The sequence below is a fragment of the Onychomys torridus genome, chromosome 9, assembly GCF_903995425.1.
Source record: "Onychomys torridus chromosome 9, mOncTor1.1, whole genome shotgun sequence".
Classification (NCBI taxonomy): Eukaryota; Metazoa; Chordata; class Mammalia; order Rodentia; family Cricetidae; genus Onychomys; species Onychomys torridus.
The window spans coordinates 80989552-81016166 of record NC_050451.1 but is presented as its reverse complement, the minus strand read 5'-3'; the positions used below and the strand labels follow the sequence as shown (position 1 = coordinate 81016166).

Here is a 26615-nt window from a genome sequence, read left to right as displayed (position 1 = left end):
TCTCGTTTCTCTCTGAAATTCATATTTTAAAGTAAGATAGTTTGCATACCATTAATATGTGGCCATTAATCCACTAAATATTTAGTCATTTGGATATGTAAGAGCTTTCATTAGTCATGGCAAATGTAACTTTTTCAACCCCCCATTATATCATTTTTCATTGTTTAAGATGTATTTCCCTGTTTGATTTGATTTAGTTCTTAAATATTTTTTCATTTAAGTGACCAATAAAGTAAGAGATGAATTTAATAATGGAATTTATGAATAATAAGTAAAAATATCTGTCATTATCTAAAGCCATTAGACTTAGACACCCCATTCTACCAAATTTCAACAATTTATTCAGTATCATGATGGGGGATGGGGGAAAAAGGCCAGCCATTTTAAACAAACAAAGAAGTTACACAGTGCATACCCTTAATTCCTTAGCAGATAGGATCTCTGTGTGTTCAAGGTTACACTAGGGAAGAGAGCTAAGCATGATGAAACATGCCTTTAATCCCAGTACCAACCATAGAGACCTGGAGGTCTGTACAGACAGACAGACAGACAGTGAAAGAGCTGTGTAGGAAGACGAAGTGAGGTAACTGGACTAAGATAGCCAATGAGAGGGAAGAGAAGCAAGGCATAAAAAACCTGTATAGAAAGGAAGTTGCGCATTTGGAAGCTGCAGAGTTGGAAAGGTTGGCTGCTGGCTTTCGCTCCTTATGGCTCTGTGTTTTTTATTTAATAAGACTGTTTAAGCTTTGTGTTATAGATACATGTAAAAAATGGACAAGAACCATAAAACATTTATTTTCTGTATAAAAATCTGTTAATGAGGATAGAATGTATAGTCATTATTTCTGGGTTCCTGGTAATCATTTACAGTTATGAACAGCAAACTTTCCAATGTGAAACAAAAGCACACATCTAAGTGAACCAGTGAGTTTTCAGTTCCCTGCAATGAGATGTAATTAAATAAATAAAGAAGGATAAATGCACATAATAAAATGAAATGGAGAAATGCATCATTTCAACAAGACAAGAAAATAGAAATGTTTCTGCTCCTTATATCATGAATATGCAGTGGAAAAACTGTGTAGGTAATGGGAGAATTGCATAATTAGCATTTAACTATGTAATCAAAAGAGTTTATCAGCTATATTAAGCAATTATTTCCCATCAGTTCATGACTTAAATTATTATAACAAAATCACTCTATTTTTACGCAGTTTTAAAAATGGTTTCTTGAAAAATTCTCACTGCATTTTAGTGTTGTACTTGTGTAGAAACATTTTATTAATTTCTAAAGGGAAGTGTTAAATTATTTTGTGTTAACACTGTAGCTAATAGTACTTCCCCATTGGTTTTCCCGTGTTATTACGCAATTAAAAATTCAGCCCATAATATTACTTCTTTCAAACTCAACCTGTAAAACCAGACAATGTCACATATCTGTGTAGATATGATGAAATGTTCTACTAATAGGTTGTGCTTAAGAATTATTTAGAGACTCACCTGGAAGGTGAAATACCATGATCACAAACATGGTTTCCCCAGGGTGGTGCTTACCCATTTTGCTCCAGATATGTTGACCCCTGCAATTTGCCCAAATGTGGAAAACTCACCTGCATAATTTGTGGTAGGGGGGCACTGTGTTGATGTTCCCCCCTAAAAAATTTGTTACAGATGGAGTCTTCCACATTTATATTCTCAGGAAGAAGAGAGAATGTGTACATTTTAATACATCCTATATTGTTTGTCTTAATTAGTGTCACTGTTGTTGTGATAAAACGACATGGCCAAACACAGCCTGGGGAAAAGAGGGTTAGTTTGGCTTCCACTTCCACATAACTGTCTATCATTGAAGGAAGTCAGGACAGGAATGGAAAAAGGCAGGAACCTGAAGATGGAAGCAGATGTAAAGGCCATGGAGGGTTGTTAATTACTGGCTTGTTCTGCATGGTTTAGCCTGATTTCTTATAGAATCTAGGACCCCCATTCTAGTACAGCAGCACCCACAATGTACTTGACTCTGCCATGATTCACTGTTTAAGAAAATCTCCTACATCTGGATGTTATAAAAAGATTTTTTTCACTAGCGGTTCCCTCCTTTTTGATGACTGTCGCTTGTAGCAAGTTGACATAAAACTAACCAGGGCACTGATGATTCATAGAAAAAGCACATGACTTCTTTAAAAATGGTAAACTTTGACAAATAAGACAATAAAATCCATAACTTGATAGCATATATCTTACTTAAATGAAGGACAAGTCAACTGAACTTTGTGAAATTTGATTAAATAGCCATTTTGAGTTTACAGTTAACTTTGTATGAGTTTATTCATTTACTTTTCTTTTCTCTTAATGATACATATCATGTCTATGGGATTCTAACATTCCATAACATACTTTTCCCTTTGTTCAAAAAGAGTATCAAAGAAAATAATGCTTAATAGGGGTTCTCTGTAATTGTGGATTCAAATCATAATATGTATTTTCTATTTTCTTTCTTATAAGGAAGTGACTACAGCTGAAGGGTAAAGTTCTCTTGTGTTTTGCACCCCCTTTCCTTAGTCCTCGTTTTCTGCTTTTTACAGTATGCCTTTAGTTCCTCATTTATAAGGTCAGCTCCATGCACTGGAAGAGTAACAGCACCACTAACAGAAAATTCTTTAGTCTTCTTTTCAATTTTCAATACCTCGTCAGTTTCTTAAGTTGTCATAAGATATGGTAGATACAGCTATAATTTGTTATTGTAAAATATTTTAACAACCAGATTTTTATGATTATCTGTTTCCAGTTTTCAGTCTTTATGTGATCTGATATGGATTAGAATTATTAACAAGTTCAGTCAGGAGAGACCCATTTGTCTTTAGCACTTTCCACATATACTAGACTTATTTAGGGGAAGTGTTTGTTGTTTTATTTTGTTTCATTTCTCTGAAAAATTATTCATAGGAATCAAAATTAATTAAATGTCCCATAAAAACAAGACATCCCAATGACAAAGATTCCATACAACATCCAATTTTTTGAAGGTTTGACCTGTGACATACAGACATCAGAGGAAAGGAACCCTTATCTAGAAGACATTCTGCACTATAGCTGTGTAAGTCCATTCCCTATGGCTTTGAGGCACTCTGGTTTCTAGTAGGCAGCCAGAACCCCTGAGATAATGAGGCATATGCTCTAAATACTATGATCATTTTGGTCTGAACATCTTACAATTCAGTTGCCTCTTCTGTTCCTAAAGTTTACTTTATTCTGTTGGAGATATTACAAGAAGATTCTTATAGAATAAGACAAAGACAAAGCTGTTGACTTTTTGCTGCTGTTGATGTTGCTTGTTGTTTGTTTAATTTTAGTGTCCTTATATCCATTTTAAAAATAAACACAGTTACTCTTAAAGTGATTCAGGCCATACTTACCACTTAGGAAAGATAGACATGAGGGTCTCATGTGATTGAGAAGTGAAGATAAAACCTACTCTTTTTTGGCTGTGTTTTGGTATAAGCTTGTTTTTATCATGCAGTGGGAAGCTGATTCACATATTCATCCTGCTAGGAGGAAATTGAGTCAATGTAAGTTATATACCTAATGTTTCATAAAATTTTATTAACTTTAAAGATGATAGAAATAAAAAATGGCTATGAAAATAAGCTTCAAAAGCCCCATAGTCTTTATTTATAATGTCCTTCTTAAAGATCTTTACAGAGAAAGAGATCAAAAGATATTAATGTGGAAGTGGAATTTAAACCCATTATATAGTAGAATAATAAGCCAGATTTTAATTACAGCAAATTCTATAAAATTATAAGCATAATGCAACTTTTTTATTTTTAAATCTTCATTAAACTTATGTAAAAGCATTAGTGTGAACCAAAATCCACTGTTCAATTTGTTGTGTTTTCACTACACTTATGATGAATATGTTACTATTACTAGGAAATTAGTTTGCACGTGCTCCTTTTTAGAAAGAGCTACAAAGTTCATCAATAAAGATTACATTTAGCTATTTCTTTACCCTTAAATGGAAGTATTCAATTTTTTTCAGATATTGCCTGCATTTTTCTGAAGATTATATGAAGGGATCCCTGTGCTTCAGAGATTTATGATGTATTCAGACCCATTCTAAATGACTACATCAAAAATTTTCCATTATGTACACTGGAGAATCGGATGAATCAGGAAATCTGAATTTCAAATGACCTTTATCTTCTTTGTTTATCATTGCTGTTGTTTTAGTCAAACAGCACAAAATTGTTCTATGGTAACAATAACCAGAGTCATTTTGAAAACATGGTATCCATTGAAAGCAAGGAGTTTATCATTGACTAGGCATATTTTCATTTACTTAAAGATAAGTTTTTTATATAAATCTTCACTCATATAAATGAGGAAACTCAAGGTTCAAGGATGTTGTGTAGTTAGATTTTTTTTCTGATGTTTATGTTCTTGCTATATTTTTTTCATGACAAGCTTAGATATTATAAAGAATATGGTTTACTCACTATGAATAGATTAGTACACTCCTAGGCATGAGCAGATAACATTTTGTTTTTTTAATTGAATGGAAACCATTCTTATTATAACTATCGTCATCATTATATCATAACAACCAACAACATCACCAATACCAACACCAACGTCATTGTTACCCTCTATTTCAGTTCATGGTCATACAGCAAAGATCTGATACTTACTCTATATTTTAATATGAGAATCATATCTTTGTGATACAAATCTATTACTGAGGCTTGTGTATGTTTCTACATCATGTAAGATTCCATGTTAACTTTGTTTCCTTATAGTTTCTTGGTGTTTTCATTTTGGCTCTTATAGCTCAACAAAGTCATGCCTGTGGCCTCTGACTACAGAAAACCAAAGCAAGCTGCTAGCTCCTTTGCTGGAAGTGTCAAATGTGACTTTCTACAACTCTGCTAAGGCATGCTTCCTCTGCCATCCAGGAGGTCTCTGGAGTGGGACATTCATTATGTCTATGTATATACTCTGTGTTCTCTCTTGATCATGCTCTGATAAACAGCCCTGCATATCTAACTGGACAAATTAATAAAGAATAAAATCTATGGGCTTAAATGTGTCTTAAATGTGTTATCTTCTATGGCAATGACTTTTGTCATTTTTAGGCAATTATATACCTTTTACATAATTGGAATAAGTAGAAAGCTTTTGAGTTCCTGAACAAGATCTGAAGCAGCATTTATAAGTATAGAAGAGCTTTCCTTGGTTTACTTCATTTTTAAAAGATAATAATTATTTTTTTTCTTTTTTCCATAGTTTTCTTCTAAGGGCAGTGATAATCACTGGCTGTCTAAATCCAGGAACAATTAATAGTATTCATACATTTACTCCTTTACACTTAAACTCCTAGCATTGAAGGATAAGGTAGATTCAAAGTACCAAAGTCATTCTTATTCCCATGTTCAGACAAGAAAAATGAATAAGTCTGCCCCCAACATATACACAAAACAGCGCCTTTTAAAACATCTAAATGCATCAAAGCAATAACACATAGCATTCAGGCAATGGTTCTCTATGGAATAATATCTGTTGATGCCGTTGCTTGTGGTTAAGTCCTGCAGGAGACCTATGGAAACACATGACAGCTATGAGAAAAAGTTCTGAAAACTAAGCTTACTACATACATATCTCTATTCTAAAAATTCTAATTTTCGTATTAGATGTAAAGAATTTTGTATTTTGATAAGGATCAATTTATCTCCTTGCTGGTCACAATGGCAACAATACTTTTTTGTATTCTTTTCATTTTGACTTTTAGATACCTAATTGTAGACCACAGAGGTGATAGTTTTTTTCACTTCTATTTTTCAGAATAGTTTATTTCTCTTACTTTTAATGTCTCTGCTTTCTTTCCCTAGAACTGTTAGTTACATGCCTTTGACATATGTATTCCACTCTACTACACTAAATAAAAATGAGAGAGTACAGGGATACAGCTACCAAGCTAGATAGAGGAGAGTGATTGGAAATGAAGCAGAGCAGTTCAGGAAAGACAGAGCACCCTGTTGCAAACACTGTGGCAGTTGCTGGGTGTCGCTTGGATGCTCCCTCACCAATTATAGTAGAGTTTATTTGTCAACATTGGGAACTGCTATGTGGTTAGGACTGCCATGAAAAGATTTCATGTATCATAACATAGATGGAATGGGAAGTGTGGCAATGTCCAGTAGCTGGTCAATGACTCTGAAATATATCTAGAACACAGATGGATTTGGAGGAAACATGTTGCCAGACACTGTTTCTGCTACAGTCATTTTCCTGAGCCTTTGGTGAACAGCACAGCTATTTCCATTTGAAAATGAAAATACATAGCAAAGGAATTAAATAAGTAGAAGACAAGCCAAAAAATAAATAAATAAAGGAAAGCAAAGCAACCGAGTTTGGATTAGATTTCAATATCAGTGTATTCAGAATGCTAGTGGTTGCATTTCATTTATTACTTGAAAATTATCCATTTTAGCTATTCTAATATTTAAACCTAGGAATTATCAAAGCCTCCAGGTAAACTCGTATGTTTCTCTTAAACATATTGTTAAAATCTCAGAGTTTTTTATTCCCCAAAACTTGATTGGCTGAAATAAATAAGCATTTATTTTTCTGGAAGATGCTGGTACTTGTAATGTATCATAATCTTTATTCTCTTAGATGTTTGTTGCTTTATCCTGTCTTTGTAAATGAAAACAGATTTCTATCGCACTTTAATCATCTATTTATAAAATTTTCATTATATTGAAATTAAGTCTGTTTATTTGAGGGAGCAAAATAAACATAATAGTATATATGTAGAAATATTATATTTACAAAGCTGACAACTTCTAGAAGAAAAATTGTTTTAGCAATTTGTTCACATAAGCAAGCTTCTCTCAGGAAAAAAAAAACTAATCTATATATTTAGCAGAATTTCTTTGCACACTAAAAATCTCAGTCTTTAAACTTGCTTAATTCTTGGACTTAATTAGGTATTTGTGTAGATCATAGTCAGCTCAACTGAACAAAACAAATGTGTTTATGTTTCTATAAAGTTAAAATATCTACCTTCATATCAATCATGAAGTAAACCAAGCCACCTAAAAGCTTTTCTTATAACAAATATACTTCAAAGGGAAAGGAAATCATTTCAGAGAGCTACTACTCTGGACATCCCAAAGGTGTCTGTTTGTGTGAAAACCTGAGGGCAACTTGAGAGATGCAGAGACACAAGAGTTCCACGCAAGCTTTGACTATCTGGACTCTGTGCACTAAGTTTCTACAATGTGACATGTACCATGGTAAATAATGTTTCTATTGAAGTCAGCATCTCCACAATTTTGTAGAAAACCAAGCCCATGTGTTTATTTTCATTGCAGCTGAAAAACACTGACACATGAAAACAGGTTGATCAAATCTGTTCCAAATTGCAGAGTGAAAGTTAAACTGTTAGGAAAGATATAAACACAAAGAACTACATAAAATACATATCTGGTCTTTGATTTCCCTTTGACTGTATAGTCTAAAAAATGCTTTTAAGGTAGAAATTACAATATTATTATTTCTCTTTTAAATTTTAGGTATTTGAACAGAAAATAAGTTTTACGTATATATCAATCATGACAACACTTTACGTTTTAAGTTTATGGCATATAGATATAAAGAAATTGGTAAAAATGTGATTTCTTTATCTAAAACTACTAACATTGCAATAATTTAATCTTATAAGTAAATTTATTTAATTTGAACATACATAGAAATAAAGATGCTACATCCTAGAAATAAAGATGCTACATCTTAGAAATCATGAGCATTTTTGGATGATAGTGAACTATAGAAAAAAATGAATTAGAAACACTTTCCATTTTCTCATGTAAAATCCTTGGTCTTAGACATGTAGTGGTGCACACTTTTAATCCCAGCACTCAGGATGCAGAGGCAGGTAGATCTCTGTGAGTTCAAGGCCAGCCTGGTCTATTGAGCAAGTTCCAGGACAGGCTCCAAAGAGCCACAGAGAAACCCTATCTAAAAAAAAAAAAAAAGAAAGAAAAAATCTTGGCTTTATAACTGTTTCAGTGAGATATGTAGGTGTCAACTAGCAAAACAGTGGGCTTACAATGAAAAACACAATGTTTGTTAGTAATAACAAGACTGATATTCTATATTACAGCATAGCTTACTGAAGACATCCTTTTGTACATAGGTACAACCAATAGCAACCCTATTCTTCTGTATTTAACTCAGGCAAATTGAATAACTTCAACGTTCCTCTAAAATCTTTCAGGTATCTAGGGCAACTTACTGTAACTGGCCTCCAATCTACTAAAACTTACCCATATTATATTTACTCTGCTAACAAAAGAACAAAAATTGAATAATAGCTAGGGAATAACTGAAACTAGATATGAATTCATGTTTTTGGATTCTAGAGTGGAATGGAAAATCTGATGCTCCTTTTTGTATACTACAGTTATGAAATTCAAATGTAACTTTCACAGTTACAATTATTAATATCAGTTAGATAGACTTGACGGCTCTGAATACACATTCAACAAATAGAAAACTTCTATTCACAAGAGAATTATTTTATGTGTGCTCTTATACTCCCTATGTTAATTATGGATTTAGAGTATAGTACTCTTATTTGTGCACATAGTTGTGTATGTATGTTGTATATGTGTACATAAACTTGCATATTCATATGGTTGTGTAACTGTATGCATGTGCCTCTGAACAAATGTGCTTGAGAATGTGAAGGCCAGATGACAAATACCTCAGGTGTCCTTTCTCAGGAGCCCATCATCTAGTTTTAAAGACAAGGTCTCTCATTGAACTGGTACTTGCTGAGTGGGAAAAGTTGGAGGTCTTTGGAGCCTCAAAGATCCATTTGTATCTGCCTGCATAGTACTGGGGTAATAATCACAAGCCCTCACAATCAGCTTTACACTTGCTTTATTTCCATGCAAGGAATCAAACTTAGCTCCTTTCATTTGACTGATGAGCATTTTGCCAATGAAGCTAGAGTTCAAAACCTAGTTTCTGGTTTAAGAAAGAAGTAATTACTTCAAATATTTCCTAAGATAATTCTTCTGCTCTTCTGTTTCATGTGGATGAACTCTTTCATTTAGTAAAAAAATTGTTGTTTGCCACATCAATAAGTAATCTTCTAGAACAACAATGAAGTAAAACCTATCAACAAAGGGTAACCTTATGTGGTAGAGGTTATTTATACACATTTCATAATCTAAACACATTCCTTATAAAGCACATTATTGTGCCACGTTTGTCCCTCCTGTGGCAGAATATCTGGCAAGGACAAATTTTAGGAAGAGATACTTATTCCAACTCGTTTTTGTTGCACACAATACATGATGGCAGCTGTGAGTGGGATGGCATGACTATGGGAAAACTGTTAGTGGTATCAATAGCTTTCACAGTTTGATATATCTCTTTTGATCAAGAAGCAGAGGAAGCTCTTGCTGAATCAGGCTGGGAAAATACTTATGATCCATATTCTCCACCTCCCTTGACTCTATCTACCTAGGTCCTGTCTCAAACATTGCACAACTTTTCAAAACCTCATCACCAACATGAGACAAAGTGTTCAAGCAAATTTTTATGTTTCAATCTCTGGAACAGAATCTCTCACCCACTTTGAATGCCAAAAATGGACCCTAAAACTGGCCAAATTAATTAAAATATCCAGGAAGTTATATTGGTAACTATTGCTTTATAATCTAAGGGACAACTCAGCTATGCTGGCATTGGGATTACATGTAATCATCAATGAGTTGCATGTATGTCCCAATGCAAACCATTAGGTAATGTCTGAACATGTTGCATTGTGTATCTACCAGGGTTCACTGGCACTGTAGCACTCCTCAGTATGCCATGTTTAAGGTACTGTGGGAAGAATCTTTAGAAAGAAGAATGAGGAATATAAAGTTTCCCTTCTGTTTTTACACTTGCCTCACCACAATTACGTATTAAATCCGAAGCTACTTTCACCTCCTTGGCAGTCACAGTGCACTATTATATATCGAAGTTAAAATTCTAAAATTGATTTCCCATGTGAAGTGAGTTTTAGCCCACCATCTGCTCAGGAGAGGAGAAAGACAGACAGAGCTTATTCTTGCCTGCTACCCCTATTCACTGCTGTTAGGTGACTACTGAGAACCTTTAAATAGGACTGCCAGCTTTAACTCTTCAGAAGCTAGAGTAGGCATGTGTATCTTCTAGGAATTTGGGGAAGAAAGGGTTCGAGTTAGGCAAAAGGGAGTGCTGCCATATTAGATATTGTTTTGCTGAGTGCCATAGATGGTCCTGCTTCCTGCCTCAAATACTTCATTCAGCAATAGGAAAGGTGATGATTTGAGCCTTGGTATTACCAAGGAACATGTATATAGATTCACATATTGTTGTGATGGCTATATTTCATAATTCAGTGGATTTTAATTTTGTTATTAAATTTTCAGAATAAATATATTGAAAATAAACTTTTGGTTCCAGTAACGAATTAAAGGACCATCTACCAAGAAAAAGAGAAAGAACTGAGCCAGTGAATTTTGGGGGGAGTGTTCTTATGTCAAAAATAGTGGAAACTTTATCAGGTTATATTATATGATACATAATTGAATGTCACAACCGCCTCGACCAGCAAGGAAGATGCAACAACAAGTTCTTTCAGCAGTTTTCTCAGGAACCTTGAACAATCTTCTGACCCCGGGGAAAGCCCGCCCACGACCTAAATAGTCCCTGGGTGGCCAACCCCAGCCTGCCATGTGGGCACTGCGGATAGGTCCAGGTTCACGGAAGCAAGCCAGATCCTAGTACTAAGCCAAATATGGAGTTGTTTACTCCCGAGAGCACTCACCATCGGGAAGGTGGGGGCGGAAGCCTGCGCCATCTTATGGGTGCAGCTGTGCGCAGCTCTCTACAGTTCCTCCTTTTTTATTATAGCAACAGGTAAGAGTAGAGGCCTGATCTCTGTAAGAACGAATCAGGGACAATGTACTGACTCTCACTTAGGTGTCAGCCACCTAAGGAGCGTCAGACCTGTCTGATATCCTTTTCACAGAGGTGGGATTTGAGGTATCTACCCACATGCAATCAGGCGTGCTCTCCTTAAGATCCAATGTGCAATGGACCCCAAGTGCAGTGCTCAAGCCTTGCATCCTGTGCTAAGGAACTTAGTACTTCATGGTGGCTAGCCATGCCTGAGGGGACTGGCCCGCCTCAACAGCTGTAAAGTCCTGAATGATCATGGCTGCGTTGCGATGCTGGGAAACCTTAATCTGACAAATACACCACAAACTAAAGAGACCAACACCTTGTGCCCATGTCAGCACGGGATCGGGCCCGCGCCAGAGCCCTGTCAACACATCTTTCCATTTTACCATTCCTATAGCTGTACCATGAGACTCATAATGCCTATCCACTGTGGAATGGCCCTGAGCATCCAAATTTAAAAAATTGATGGTAAATAAAGCAAGAGAAAGTCTTTCCTTAGGGGTATGGCCGGGGCCTATTCCCCCTTTTTGTTTTTGCAGGCATTCTTTTAATGTGCAGTGAGCACGTTCCACAATGCCTTGACCTTAGAGATTGTAGGGCAAGCCATGTACAAGTTGCACCTCCATCTGATGACAAAAGGAGGCAAACTGTTGTCCCATGTAAGCAAGTCCATTGTCAGTCTTAAGTTGATGAGGTTTCCCCTAGGCGGCCCAGGCCTCCAAACAATGGGCAGTAACATTGGGAGCCTTTTCATCAGCTCGAGAAATTTGAAACTTTTGTTGTAATGTTTTTGCATTGAAGTGAAAACAGCTTCATTGTATCTCTGGTCTTTTAGGCAGCTTCTCACTAGCTTCCATACTGGTCTGACTCCACTTTTCAATGTTCCTTGCTCAGCGGCAAAATCTAAATCCCTGCCCAACTTCTCCCAAGAGGACACCTAGAGACTCCCAGAGACTTTGAACCAGGGTGCAATGGTATCACATTCCTGCAAAAATCTCTCCAAGGTGCTTTTCTTAACCTTTAGGTCTTTAGATCTAAGCAGGTCATTAAGAGCCAAAAAAAAATTGGGTGTGAAGTGGAAGCGACCATGTCTGAAACTTTTCAACCTTTTAGACAATGTTTCACTTTCACTTTTGGCTCGTCTATCCACTAGCCCTTGGTTCCCACTCTCTCTTTGTCTACAGAGAAGAGCAAAAACCTCCCCGCTTTTGTCGCGGGTTCCCACCTTACCTGGGAACTTACCAGTGCACTGCCCTGACTGCAGAAAGTTCTGAGCCCTTGTTGAAAGTAGTGAAGTTCCCCGTAAGGGCCACCACTTGTCATGACCGCCTCGACCAGCAAGGAAAACGCAACACCGAGCTCTTCTTTCAGCAGTTTACTCAGGAACCTTGAATAATCTTCTGACCCTGGGGAAAGCCCACCCACGACCTAAATAGTCCCTGGGTGGCCAACCCCAGCCTGCCATGTGGGCACTGCGGATAGGTCCAGGTTCACGGGAGCAAGCCAGATCCTAGGACCAAGCCAAATATGGAGTTGTTTACCCCTGAGAGCACTCACCATCGGGAAGGTGGGGGTGGAAGCCGGCGCCATCTTATGGGTGTGGCTGTGCGCAACTCTCTACAATTGATTTTATTTTTCACTACAGAAAATTGTGTAATAATTTAGTAGCCCTTGGTATACTTCTTTAGCTATACTCAATGTAGACTTTATTATGCAAGGAATAGGTAGTTATTCTATGTAACATTTACCAGAGATTTTACTTCTGTAGTCTCTGGCAAGAAAGTTTTCAATGGGATAGATTCTGAACACAACTCACAACAATCTAGAACTTAGCTTTTCTAACCTACAATACTACTTTCTGTTATTAAAGGATCTGTTTTAATTCTGGACTACTGTCACTAGATCTTTGTTGAAAATTTAAGTAATCAATCCCAATCTTCTAATTCACTGTGTTCTATTGGTCCTGACTATAAGATCTTCAACAGTGATGCAAGTTCTGAAATGTGATAGAGTACTTGAAAGTATGTATACCATGAAGAGAGCCCTTGGGAGTTGATTGCTGTTTCAGCAGCAGGAAAAAAAATAAAATGTATTGTTTATAAATGTCTGATATCCAAGAGACAGCCAAAAGAACAGGATGCAGGTCTCCAAAAATAATAAACACATTAAACCTCAGTGTGGCAAGTGATCCATAACTTTAAGTCGCATTCCTTATAGCTTGTAATACCATGGATTAAAAGCAGATTTTCTCTCTTTGAATGCTGTGGGTGTGCTGACATGTTTTAGATGCCATGCATTCAGATGTTCCATACTGAGTGTTACCAACATTGGAATCACAATTAAACAACATTATGAACAAACGTCCCCATGGACAGGATAAGATTCATGCTGACCAAGGTTCAGGCTGCAAGATTGTCACTCTCAACCATAGTGCTTCAGGATAAACCTAGAATAATAGGACAATGGTCTATCAGTGAGTCAAAACCTGAGTCTCTTATTGAGCACATGTTTTAGCATGCAAAAACTATCCCATATTGAATGGAAGGTGGTATAAGTCCCTTTAGAGTCAGATTCTTCTCTTTCAGATATATTTCTGCTTATTGAAGCCTTTTTTCTCCTTTTTTATTTATTATATTTGTGTTTTAATTTTACACATCAGCCATGGGTTCCCCTGTCCTCCTCCCTCCCGCACCTCCCCCCACCTCCCCCCAGACACTCTCCTCCATTCCTATCTCCTCCAGGGCCAAGACTCCCCTGGGGATTCAATTCAACCTGGTGGATTCAGTACAGGCAGGTCCAGTCCCCTCCTTCCAGGCTGAGCAAAGTGTCCCTGTGTGAGCCCAAGATTCCAAACAGCCAGCTCATGCACTAAGGGTATGTCAGTGCTGGAAATCTCATCCAATAACTGATGGAAGTGGATGCAGAGATCCTTGGCCAGACCCCAGGTGGAGCTCCAGGAGTCCAATTGTCAAAAAAGAGGAGGGATTGTAAGAGTGTGAATTGTTGAGACCAAGATTGGAAAAGCACAGGGTCAAATAGCCAAACTAATGGAAACACATGAATTATGAACCAAAAGCTGTGGAGCCCTACAACTGGATCAGGCCCTCTGGATATGTGAGACAATTTAATAGCTCGAACCATTTGGGAGGAACCCAGGCAGTGGGACCTGGACCTATTGTAGCCTTATTTATATTGTATTCTTTCTATTACTAGTACATGAAAACTCTCCCACCTCCAAGGAGAAATGATGAAGTCGTTAAGATAGAGGACATGGCTCCAGTGGAAAGGGTTTACCCTCTAATACTTTCTAAGTGCATCTTTGGGGCTATAAGTGATATCTGCAGCTTGCTTCCCAGAAGGGCAAATAACTAAACTCTATTTTGGTAAGGCATTGCTTTCTTCAGTTGCCTCTTGGGCCTGCCTTTCTAAACCACTGTATACAGTTTTGCTGAATCATTGAAAATGGGAACTTTTCTGTAGCTTGAAATCTCCTCTCTATATATTTGTAACAAAAAATGGATATATTAGTGGAAAACATCATAGGAGAATGTCAGCTTCACACCATGTATATAATAGCTGATCCTCTTCCTGTCACTGAAGTTTTATATCAGTGGTTGCTCTAGTTATTTAGTTTTATTTTGCATTTCCAACTTTCCAGGTATTGAAGATTCAGCAGTGAACAAAATAATTGTGTCCTCTCTTTTCAGGATTTAAGGTCACAGTAGTTCAGTGATTTAAAATATAACTTGGAAATTATACAGACCTAAATTCTGATAATAATGTGCCCTACTGTTAATCAGTGAGAATAGATATATGTGTAAAGCCTCTGAGTTGTGTAGCTTCTGGGCAAATGACATGTAAGGGCCAGTTTTGTTAATGTGTACTATTATTAATAATATAGTAACCACATAATGCATTTCAGTTACTACTATTTGGTGATGAGACTTAACACCTAACAGTAACATGAGCACTTTGTACAGACACCGTGTCTGTCACAAACATCCTCAAATTTCCCAGAGGGGCCACAAAGGTATATGTAGACTTCCTTTCACATCTGAAAAGAAAAAGTCTAATGTAGAAAGTCTTTCTCTGTCCAGCCATCCAACTCCCAAACAGTGACACAGAGACATTATTAATTATGAAAGCCTGGGCTTAGCTTAGGCTTGTCCCACTAGCTCTTATAATGTAAATCCACCCATTTATCTTAATCTACATTCTGTCTCCTGGCTCATTACCTCATCACTTCATACTGTGCATGCTGCTTCTCGTGGATGCAGTTCTCTCTCTGCCTGGAAGTCCCACCTATATCTCCTCCCTAGCAATTGGCTGTCCAGTTTTTTACTACACCAATCACAGCAATATATTTTCACACAAATGTCCCACAACAGTCTGATTAAAACTCACAAGTTTCACAGCTGTCCTTTGTGAGAATAGAGAAGACCTGTGTTCATTCACTGTTCAACACCATGTATTAAAGTGCTAGAAGAAAACTTATTTTTTCCTTCCTTCCTTTTTGAGGGGGTCATAACTTCTCTTGTTCACAGCCTGCATTCTGAAAGCAGACAGTAAACTAACATCCTTCTAAAAACAATACTCTGACAACATAGCCAGAACAGATTTAGGCTGCTTACTAAGGAAACAATCCTCCCATATCATCACCTTCTCCCTAACTCATTCCAATCCAAAAACTGTCCTCTTACACATGAAGTTCCTAAATTGGGGCATTTCAGGGGAGCAAGGTGGGTTATAATTATGTCTCTGGCCTTATAATTGTTACCAGATCCAATCCAGAAAGTATAAGATATATAACCAAGCTATTTTTTAGGACTCAAAGCTTAGATAGTATTACATTAGGAAATACTGACCATAAAAATAGAGAAATATTTTTCCCTATATATGGACACATGGATACTTTCCTCCTAAGGCCGAAGAAAAGTCACCTTTTCATTAATGCATCTCTCACTCCAAGCTCAGTCACCGCTGAATAATAACACCTTACACTCCTCCTTCTTCTTTCAGACCAAAAGAAATGAATGACTAGAACCTTCCTCTTATAACATTTAAGTAAGTAATCTATTTTGTGTTCAGGGCATCTGTGACCAAGAACATTTTACATTCCGTTTCAAATCCTCTGGTCAATGCCCACCTTAGAAACCTAGGTATTTAGCAGAAAATGTGCTCTTTCAAATGGTTTGTTCAATCATAGCCAAGTACAGCTGCAAAAGAAGATATTTATAAGCTGTAATGCAAATTTTACTTTCATGAGAAACAACAGGTTTTGTAGCAGTTTCTTATTGTATTCAACATTCCTGGAAAGTGACTACTACACGAAATATTTCATATTGAAATAGCAAAGGGAAAGGAAAAGAGTTTATGCGTAGAATTCAGTAAGATAACTGAACACACTGAGGTAAATGATGGAAGCAGAAAACAAAACAGGCAGAAACAGACAAAAGTTGCTGTTTAGACTCACCTCACAGTTCTTTGAGTTTTAGGATCTGTGGTAGTTCAAATATAATTGGATCTCATAATTTCATAGGGAGTGGCACTATTAAATATTTTCCTTTATAGGAGTTGCCATGGTCATAGTATCTCTTCACAACAGTAGAAACTCCAACTAAGACAAGATCTATTTATTTTTAGGAGTTTGTGGAATTAGATTATATTTCTGAGTGTATTTCAACTACAGTTAACATCTTCAGTTACAATTTAATTATGTACATACATCACAAAACAGTGAAAAGATAATACACTGAAAACCTAATGGTCTACTATTTTATGAGCATTTTTGACAATGTATTTGAAAAAAATTCAGAGAAGAAAGAAAAAAAGACTATTGAAACTAGAAATACAAATAAAAAGATTAAATATTTTTTCTCCTTTTACCTATCCAAAACAAACAAACAAACAAAAACAAAACAATAACAACAGTTTGCATGGTCAAACTATAGAGGTTATTGCATTCTGAATTGTGGTCATTTCTAAATTAGTTGTTCATGCTAAATCTTTTAATTTGTCCTATAATTAATTTGATCTTTTATTCTTTCCTCTTTTCCTTTCCTCTCTGGCTGCTTTTATTCCTTTTCATTATTCATTTTTTTTTATTTAGTTGTACTTACAATTCTGAATCTCTGACCTATCTCCTTATGATTCTCAATACCTTAGCAGAATTTTACTTCAACTCTGTGTTATTAGCTTTTGCTTGAATTATATTTCTAAATTTTAGAAACTTCCCTACATCTATTCTTACTTCTACCACAGAAATTTTTGAAGCAAATTTACATTAATAGCCTTTGGAAACTAGGTCTAAGTTAATACATTTTTTTCTCCCTGACTGCAATTGCCTTTCTTTATTATTAAAAAGAGAGAGTATGTTGTCTTCTGTGAATTCCTATCATGACACTTAAAATCAAATACTTGATTGTTTTCATTTCCCTTATTTATGGGAATTACTTTCTAAGAGAAAGTGCAGTCTCCACTAGTGGTCTGCTTTCCAAGAGATAAAACTGACACTAAGGAGAGACTTCAGTTGCACCAAGTATTCTCCTTGTAGATTACAGAGAAGTCGAGGTTTCATGGCAATGGGACACTCAGCATTGCTGGCCTCAAATAGAATTGAAAAAGGAGTTATTCATGTCGAAGGCATTTCGGGGATCTATGTGGAGATGCTTCATTACTTTGGACCAACAGTGAGATGTGTACCTTATATTCTTGTATCTTGAAAGGACTAATATCAGTTATAACTATAAAATACATAATTTGCTTACATGTCATGGCCATATCATTCATCTTGTTAAATGTTAATGTCGTGCCTTACCTTGCTAGTTATACCTACACTTTTGTTTAGGCTGCCAGTATTTTCCAAACATTTTTTTCTTTTAATTATTTTTGTTAAACATATAGAAAACATATGTTTGACACATGACATTTTAAAAACATTATTTTAGGAAAAGGAAATGTATGTATATTTCATTAAAAGATAATAAGTAGAGCATGATTTTAATAATCAATTTTTGATGATATTTGGAATTTGGCTTAATATGTACTAAGATATAATATGAACTGAATTTTGTTAATGACTTTGCCACTGTTACTGTCATGTGAAAAGAAGTGTTATGTTTCACGTAATTCATTTTCTGTTATTAAAATATATTTTACACATTTGAGAATGAACATTATTTTCACTTGAAATACTGAGAAATTTCCAACCGTAGCAAATTTAGCATATCACATTTAAGTGGCATATCAGCATTAATAAGAATTTGAATTTATGATAAAATTAAAACTGTCATCTCTGCTACCTACATTAAAACTAATAATTCAAACCTAGGTCAATCAACCATCAGACTGTGATTATTACAGTCCTGAAATATTAAATTAGGAGAATGGGATATAGCTTCAATCTAACTTATACTGACATTTATTTCATATAAACAGTTACACTGTGTAATGATAATTATGATTATCATACATATTGATAAAGATACAACATACAATGTTTTCAAGTTGGTGTGTCTCTTAAATAAACACATGCTAGTGGTTGAACAAGATATCTCTAAACCATAAAGACATTTCCTCTTGCTTTGCAATAACTGCCCATATCTGATTCAGGCAGTTTAACACCATTTAATGATGAGGTTAAGACCAAAGTATTTTGTGATTAATTCTCCATTTTGTTTGTTTTTATCAATGCCACTTGGTTGCAGGCAATATTAATTATTGCTTATTAATTCTTGTAAAAGGCAAATTGCTCCCTTTAGTAAGAAAGAATATTCATGTATCTCTACTTCTAAATTAGGAGTTACAACTTTCTCAGAAAATTATTAGATGAGCTTTCTTATATATAAGTCTATCTGTCAAAAAGGTCCAAAAGATCACATGACTAATACAAACAATGAGAGGAAACTGTTTTTTGTTGGAAAAATTACAAATGGGATAATTGGTTTCTTGCATTCAGGTGCCTTTCTATATTGAACAACTTCAAATTCAGAAAAGCATCTTAATATTAGGGAAGATAACTAATGGCAGTAGATGCCTAAAAACTGAGGAAGTCTCAAAGCCCATCATCCCAACATAAACATTTGGGAAGACATCGACACTCTGAAAGCAAGAGTGTTCACTAAATCCAAATCTAAAAGGCCAGAGTGAAATATGAACAAGGTAGGCACACATAAGAGAAACTGGAGTTGAATTATTTTATTATGCAAACTCTATATTTAAAAAGACAAGTACAAGGCATCAATACTAACTTTGGAATGAATGACTATCAAGATTTAAGTCTTGTTTGTCAAACACCAATGAATTATATGGTAATATCAGTGTATTTGAGATCCATGTTGCCTTTCTTGGATTTGTTAAGCATCGCTTGAGAAGAGAGCATACTGAAAATCCAACAGCCTCTACAGCCACATCAACCTAGAGGCTTTCTAAATCTTATTTTCCCAAGTCAAAGAATGAACTCTACAGTGTATGAAATGTAAATTTAGAAGTAAATATTGTATTATAGGCAAATGGCAGGGAAGCAAAGCTTCTGAACTGTAGAAATGATCCCTGGGATAGAGCACTGTTGAACTTCCTCAACATGAATGAGATTTTCCTGGGTGGTGGAAGGAAGGAATTGGTCCATCATGCTTCCATTGCAGTGTCTGGGTGCCTCATTGTTTTAATCACTTCCTCAAGTGTGGTTTCCAGAAAAGGAATGCTCCATTAGAAGAAAAGAGAAAAAATAAACATAACAAACACTTTCTGGCATCTCCAGCTTCAGGCCACTGTTTAAACCTAAGACTGAGAAACTTTTGGCTTCAATACTTCCAATGTTTTTGGCATCCATCAAGGATGAGGATTCTGGGAAGCTCAAAGGCAGTTCTGGCTTTTAATCACTGCTGTTTACTATTTTTGTATTTATGCATTTTAATGACGCCAACTTGACAAAATACATTCAGAAGTTTGAATTTCCCTATATTTGTAAAGCAATGCAGGAAGATATATCAGTTTTGTTTGTTTTTGTTTTTATCTTGTTTCTTGTCCTTTCTACTTCTCCACTGTTATCTTGTTGCACTGGGTAGACTCTTACCTTCTTTGCCCAAAAGAATTCATATCTGTGAGGGAGGAGCCTAGGGACCCACTTGATCTTGCTCATCCTTCAATATAACCTTGTCAAATTGAGTAATTAAAATCTAACACTTTCCTTTTAGTGATATTCCTGTGAGAGTCAATGCCATGAGTGTGGCTGCATCCTTCTTCAGCTACTAAATTCCACTTCTAGTATTACCGAAGAGATACTCATGAGATTGGCTCTACTTGGACTAGGAATGCTTTTGTAGTGACTGGATTGCTGCTGCTATAGCTGATAGTATATATAGTGTTGTCTGAATAGAATATTTTCATTTTGAGAGGGAAAGTCAAAATCAGAATGTGGATATATGAAAATCACATGGTTTAGCCTCTTCAGATATAGTCTAAAGATGTGACTTATTACTTACATATTACCTGCTATTAATATTTATATTTAATGGCATAACAACTACATTCTAAGCTCTATATTGTAGAAACTAATTTTCTAGGAATGCTAGTCATTCATATGTGTAATTCTCATCCGTGGATTGAGTACCAGATCTGTACTATAAGAAAGTAGCATATCTACCAAAAATGTTCATTCCAGATACACAATGCAGTATACTTCCTCTAATACAACTTTTGTCTAGATGACCAATGAGGATAGGACTTGGGGAAATGAAATTTTCATTGGTGAAAAGCCAACAAAGGCAAGTGCATCATCTCTTGGGTTTATCATCACATTCAAACTGCCCTGGGGATAGACAACTTTGCTCCACCAATGCTACATTGGAGACCTTAAGTTAAATTGACAAGTTAGATTTTTTTTTAAGATAGTAAATTGTAGCTCTAAGTTTCATAATCACATTCTCACCACACTTATCAAAATGAATTAAAAATTTACATGTGAATTTCTATGCATACACATATATTTTTAACTCAAAATAAGTGGTATTTCACAGAGGAATCCAACTCACTTTTATATTTTAGTGTTTCTAGAGAGACTGTGTAAGGAGAGCTGCAGTTCTATTTTGACTGTTTTAAATTTAAATAGTTTTATTAGTCTGATTCAGAAGAAAATGGGCAGGTGTCCTGTAGACTTAGATCCATATCTTGCTTTAAGAGAGCAGTCAAATGTGTTTTCCTATTTACTCTCCAAGTCCCATTTGAATTCCAAACAAGTAACAGTAACATGGCAGATCTCTTCTCAGCTGCCTATTTTAAGCTCCATCAGAAACAGGGGAGGGGAGGATGTTCATCACTGTCTCAACCACTTGTGCATCAAAATCTCACTGCTAGAAGATACAGAAGAATACAGGATGACGCTCAACTTAATATCCACATTTTAAATGTTTTTTTTTTCTTCCTAGCAGAGGAAATTTCAAAGTTCCAACTTCAGTGAGCTTGTTGATATGTCCAGTTTTGATCAGTGAAAGACATTAGAAGAGACTGAGGCTGATTAAGCAGGAAAGAGAACCAATAGAACACTGAGGAGACCAAAGTCTCTCCCAGAAATACTCAAATTCATTCTAATTTACACTCCATATTACCCCTGTAATATAACTATTATTTTTCCAATATTTATGAAGGAAAAAATTAAGTGGGTTCCTAAAACAATAACTCATTCATTTTTCACTATTTAAATGTAATGATCAGAGTTTAATTATAGCTATGCCTACTCTCAAGTACAAAGCTTTCCCCCTACACAGTCTAAATAAAAGATAAAACTTAATGAATAGCAGGCTTCTCTATTGCTTAGAGTCGGCAGCATAATCAACAAATCTCAAAGCATACATTTAAATTTGTTTTGGTCATATACATGCTATGTACATAGTATTTATCAAAATTTGAATTCACCTTTTCATCTAGTTTTTGTTGAATTTAATGAACTCTTGTTAAACTTCCAGTTGGGATTAAAATTACCCTCGCCATTTCAATAAATATTAGCTACAATGTGAAATTATAAATAGAAATTTATATTGTTTAGATTTGATTGTTTATATTTTGGGAAATTTTCTAAGTAAGTTCTACAACATTACTCTTGAGTATAAAATTATATGTGTTAATTTAAGTACTGAATTTGAAATTCATTTAAACTGTATCTACATAAGTTTTTTTTTTGCATATTTAATGAGAAACCCTAAATTTAGCATTTTACCCCAAAACAAGAAAAAACAAGAGAGTAAGAAAAATCTAATGGGGATACAGAATTTTTAAATAGACAAATCACCTTCTAAATTAATTAAAATGTCTCCAAATCTCAAAGGTCTTTTAGTCTTTTTACTGATGCAAACCAAATCTCAAGAGCATATTATTTAGTAAATGAAGTCATAAGCATTCCTACAGCAAAATTACTAAATACATTCAACAAAAACATTTATATTCCAAAATGCATGACCAAAAACTTTTTGTGAAATTAACAGAAAATTCTTCATTTCTAGACATCAGCCATCTTACAGATATATTTTTACTTTAGATTTTTTTTTTCAGTCAAACTAAACATCTCCTGCATTCTAAGATCTTGCTCAACATTGAGACATACCCCACACCCTCCCAGGAATTCCTTTAGATCTATGCTCTTCATGGCAGGTTTTCCTTAAAGAATAATGTTTCCTTATTCTTTGAGTGGCCTCATATTGCCCACTCCCAACTGAGCCTGTCATGCACTGTATAACACTTGACAAATGGCATAACATTGTAGAAACACAGGTGGACTTTTATAAAATAAAGTGCTTAAACTCATTTTTTTTCCTCAGCTAAAAATATTTAGGACCATATAAAATTAAGTTTACTGTCGTTGTTAAGTGTATAATTTAAATATACCTTTTTGCCTCAAGCAAACTATTCTCACTATTTCACATTAATAATTATTGTTATAATGCACTTACATGAAACTTTTTTGGCACCTGTCTCTTCTATGGAGAAGGCAGAAGAATGCTTGAAAGAAAAGGAAAAGTTGTTTATAAGTCATTTAAAAATGATTTGACCAGTTTATGATCAAAAGGGAAGTATATGGAACAAAACTTAGGAAATACACTTAAAAAATAAAATGTTGGGGGAAACAAGATAGTTGAGTGGGTAAGGTTGACTACTTGCTTGTCATGAAGACTCAGGATCTGGCTTTGAAGTTCTGTGTTCAGAATCCACACATAGTGAAAAGAACTTACTACCTTAAGTTGTCTTCTGACCCCACATGCCACTTGTGTACATATATTATATATACACTTATAAACACACAGACAAGCACACACACAATAAGTAAAAGTAATAAATAAAACTAAATATATTGTAATTGTTGGCTACATCTTATATGCACTAGAAATTCTTTGGAGTAGATATCCAGACTGAAATCAGATCATATTCATGATTCCAAAGATGCATTCATATATTAAGCCAAAATTGAAGTTACTGACTCAAATATTTTTGATATTAATATAATATAAATTAAATGTCCACATTTGCATATGCCTCAACTTTGAATTACTTTGTTCCCTCTTATTCCATTTTTTTAATTGAAAATAAATTCTCTCATAAAATTCTTACTGACCACATTTTTTTTTCCTTCCACTCCTCCAAGCCCTCTTACCTCTGTCTCCCTTAGATCTACTCTCTCCAAGAGACGAGAGCCAAACAGGACAAAATAATATACAATAAGACAAGGCAAAAGCCACCATTGCTTTTATATTTAAAGTGAAAATGAAAAAGCTTGCTATAGACTGACATCCAAACACAATCCTCATGATTTTCCCTTTTATCTTCATCTCATTTTTAAATTGTACTTCCTGTATTTTTCTTTATAATGAATGAGCTTTCTACCACTTTCTTTTTCTGCCTTCTGAACTGAAATTCTACCCTTTTTACTCTGCTTAAAGGTGAAAATAATAGGCCAATTATAGTTTCTTTTAAATACATCATCTATTAATTGAAATAATCCCATGCATATATGAATGTATGAATTTAATTTGTATCAAGATAAAGAATTAAAGGGAAATCCTCCATGCACTTCCAATATCCCACTACTGACACATGTAACTGATTTATTTCTACATATGTATGCCTTTGTGCATATATGTTTATGTATGGACACTTATTTCTCTGTATCCATCCAAGTTACTTCCTTATTTATAATGAAGAACTGAAGTAACTAAGCACCTAGGATATAAAAGCCAGTACTGATGTGTAGTTGCCATGTTAATAACAGTGTTAGAACTATAGCAAATGCCATTTGGTAGCCTCTTGTAGTTAGAGTTTTCCTGCCTGGCCCAGTCAAGACAAATCTCTCTCACCCGCCAGTCCCACAGTCATTCAGACCCAACCAAGAAAGCACACAGAAACTTATATTGCTTATAAACTGTATGGCTGTGGCAGGCTGCTTGTTATCTACCTTTTTTATCTTAAATTAACCCATTTCTGTTAACTATACTTTGCCACATGGCTCATGGCTTACCAGTGTCTTTACATGTTGCTTCTCATGGTGGCAGCTGGCGGTGTCTCTCCCCAGCCTTCTACTTCCCAGAATTCTCTTCTCTCTTGTCCCGCCTATACTTCCTGCCTGGCCACTGGCCAATCAGAACTTTATTTACACAGAGCGATATCCACAACAGCCTCTGAAAGATAATGTTCAGAATTCCAGGATGAATTAGGCATTTATCAAGTTTAGTCCATCTCTCATTTTAAATAAGTTGCTGTATCTCCTGAAAATGCTCAGAACTTTAGGAATAAAAATGGAAATAGATACAGTTTTTTCTTCAAGAACTCACAATGAATAAATAGTCATTAATGACAATGGGATTGGGATTTTGTGACCATCATGATTTTCTCCATCTCTCCTGTATGCCCTTCTAATATTATGATCCTCTATGAAAATTAGTTACATTGGTAATAGGTCATGTTCAAGTCCCCACAATGTTAATTTTTTTATTCTTATTTAAAAGCTTTTTTTAAAAAAATTTACATACCAAATACAGTTCCTCCTCCCTTCCCTCCCCCTTCTCTCCCCCAACTCCTACCTAACCCTCCTCCCATCCACTCCTCAGAGAGTCAACAAAGTTGGGCACATCAAGTTGAGGCAGGACCAATTCCCTCCTCCCTCTACCAAGACTGAGCAAGGTATCTCTCCATAGGAAATAGGCTCCAAAAAGCAAGTTGATGCACTAGGGATAAATCCTGGTCCTACTACCAAGGGCACCACAAACTGCCCAAGACACACAGCTGTCATCCACATTCAGAGGGCCTATGTTGGTCCCACGCAGGTTCCCCAGCTGTCAGTCCAGAGTCCATAAACTCCCATTAGCTCGAATCAGCAGTCTCTGTGGGTTTCCCCATCCCAGCTAAGACTCCAAGAAACAGTGGAGAGGATTCCTGAACTGGCCTTCCCCTGAACTCATATTGATGACTACACTAATTGTCATCATAGAAATTTCATCCAGTAAATGAAGGAAGCAGATGCAGAGATTCACAGCTAAGCACTGAGTTGAGCTCCTGGAGCCCAGTCAAAGATAGGGAGGAGGGATTATATGAGCACAATGTTAATTTCAAGTCTCACTTAAATATTTTTGTATTCAGAGGACTATTCTTTGATGAAACATGGCATTCTTAAACAGGTCAATTATCCTAAAGAACATTCATGAGTTGTGTATTGAATGACAGTATTGAAGAAGTATCCTTTATTTTTCACTATCCCTTGAGATCCATCATGTTTTCAGAGTTTTATTGAAAGCTTAATTGTTATTTGGAGTTGTTATTGGAAGTTAAGATTATATCGTGTCTCTTCTCTGCAATACATAATTATAAAACAGAGAAAGTACCATGACCAGTAGTGCTTTCTGAGAATGGTCCCCAGAGACTTTCTACTTAGGAAGCTACAAACTTATCAACATATCCACAAAATTCCTACCTGTGATTGCTATCTTACTACTGATGTAGCTAGCAGCTGTTTGTTTTCGTTGTTTACAGAAGAGTCTCTTCATTTTCTTCTTGTCAAACATTTTCATGTATTAAGTATGAGATGTCTTCCACTGTAAATAACTCTACATTTTATTAATTTTAAATTCATTGCATAAACATCTTCTAATTTACTAATATTTTTCTGGCCAATTTATCAAAGTTGGACATTAATTACAGCTTACACTTATAACATTAGATCAATACGTAGGTATTTTTAGAAGTGAAAATTCTGTGCTAAGACATTTGATCTTAGGTTGAGTAGAAAGGAGAAATAAACCTAATGTATGTAAAGCAGAAAAAGTTACACACTGAAACAGAAATAAGGTTGTGCAATTTATTTTAAATTATATTCAAGTTTAGTTATTCTCCATTATATGTAACACAAATTGCTAAAATGGTCTTTTAATAAAAACCAGGAGCCAGATGATGGGTTAAACACTGAAAGATGAGAGAGACAATGGAACAAGCCACAGCCACCTCTCACCTCACCAACTCCTCAGCCTGAAAAGTCTTCAGCTGAAAAATCTTTAGCCAAGAAGCTTCTAGTTCCCGTCTTCCCCTCATAACTTGTATACCTTTCTCTGGCCAGCCATATTAATTCCTTCTTAATG

General features: G+C 35.5%; 1 non-coding gene across 1 annotated transcript; it reads left to right on the top strand.

Moving 5' to 3' along the window:
• Positions 1-1492: 1492 nt before the first annotated feature.
• Positions 1493-1656, top strand: LOC118591690. The gene has a single exon (XR_004945986.1). It is a non-coding gene; the product is annotated as a U1 spliceosomal RNA (small nuclear RNA).
• The last annotated feature ends 24959 nt before the right edge of the window (positions 1657-26615 follow it).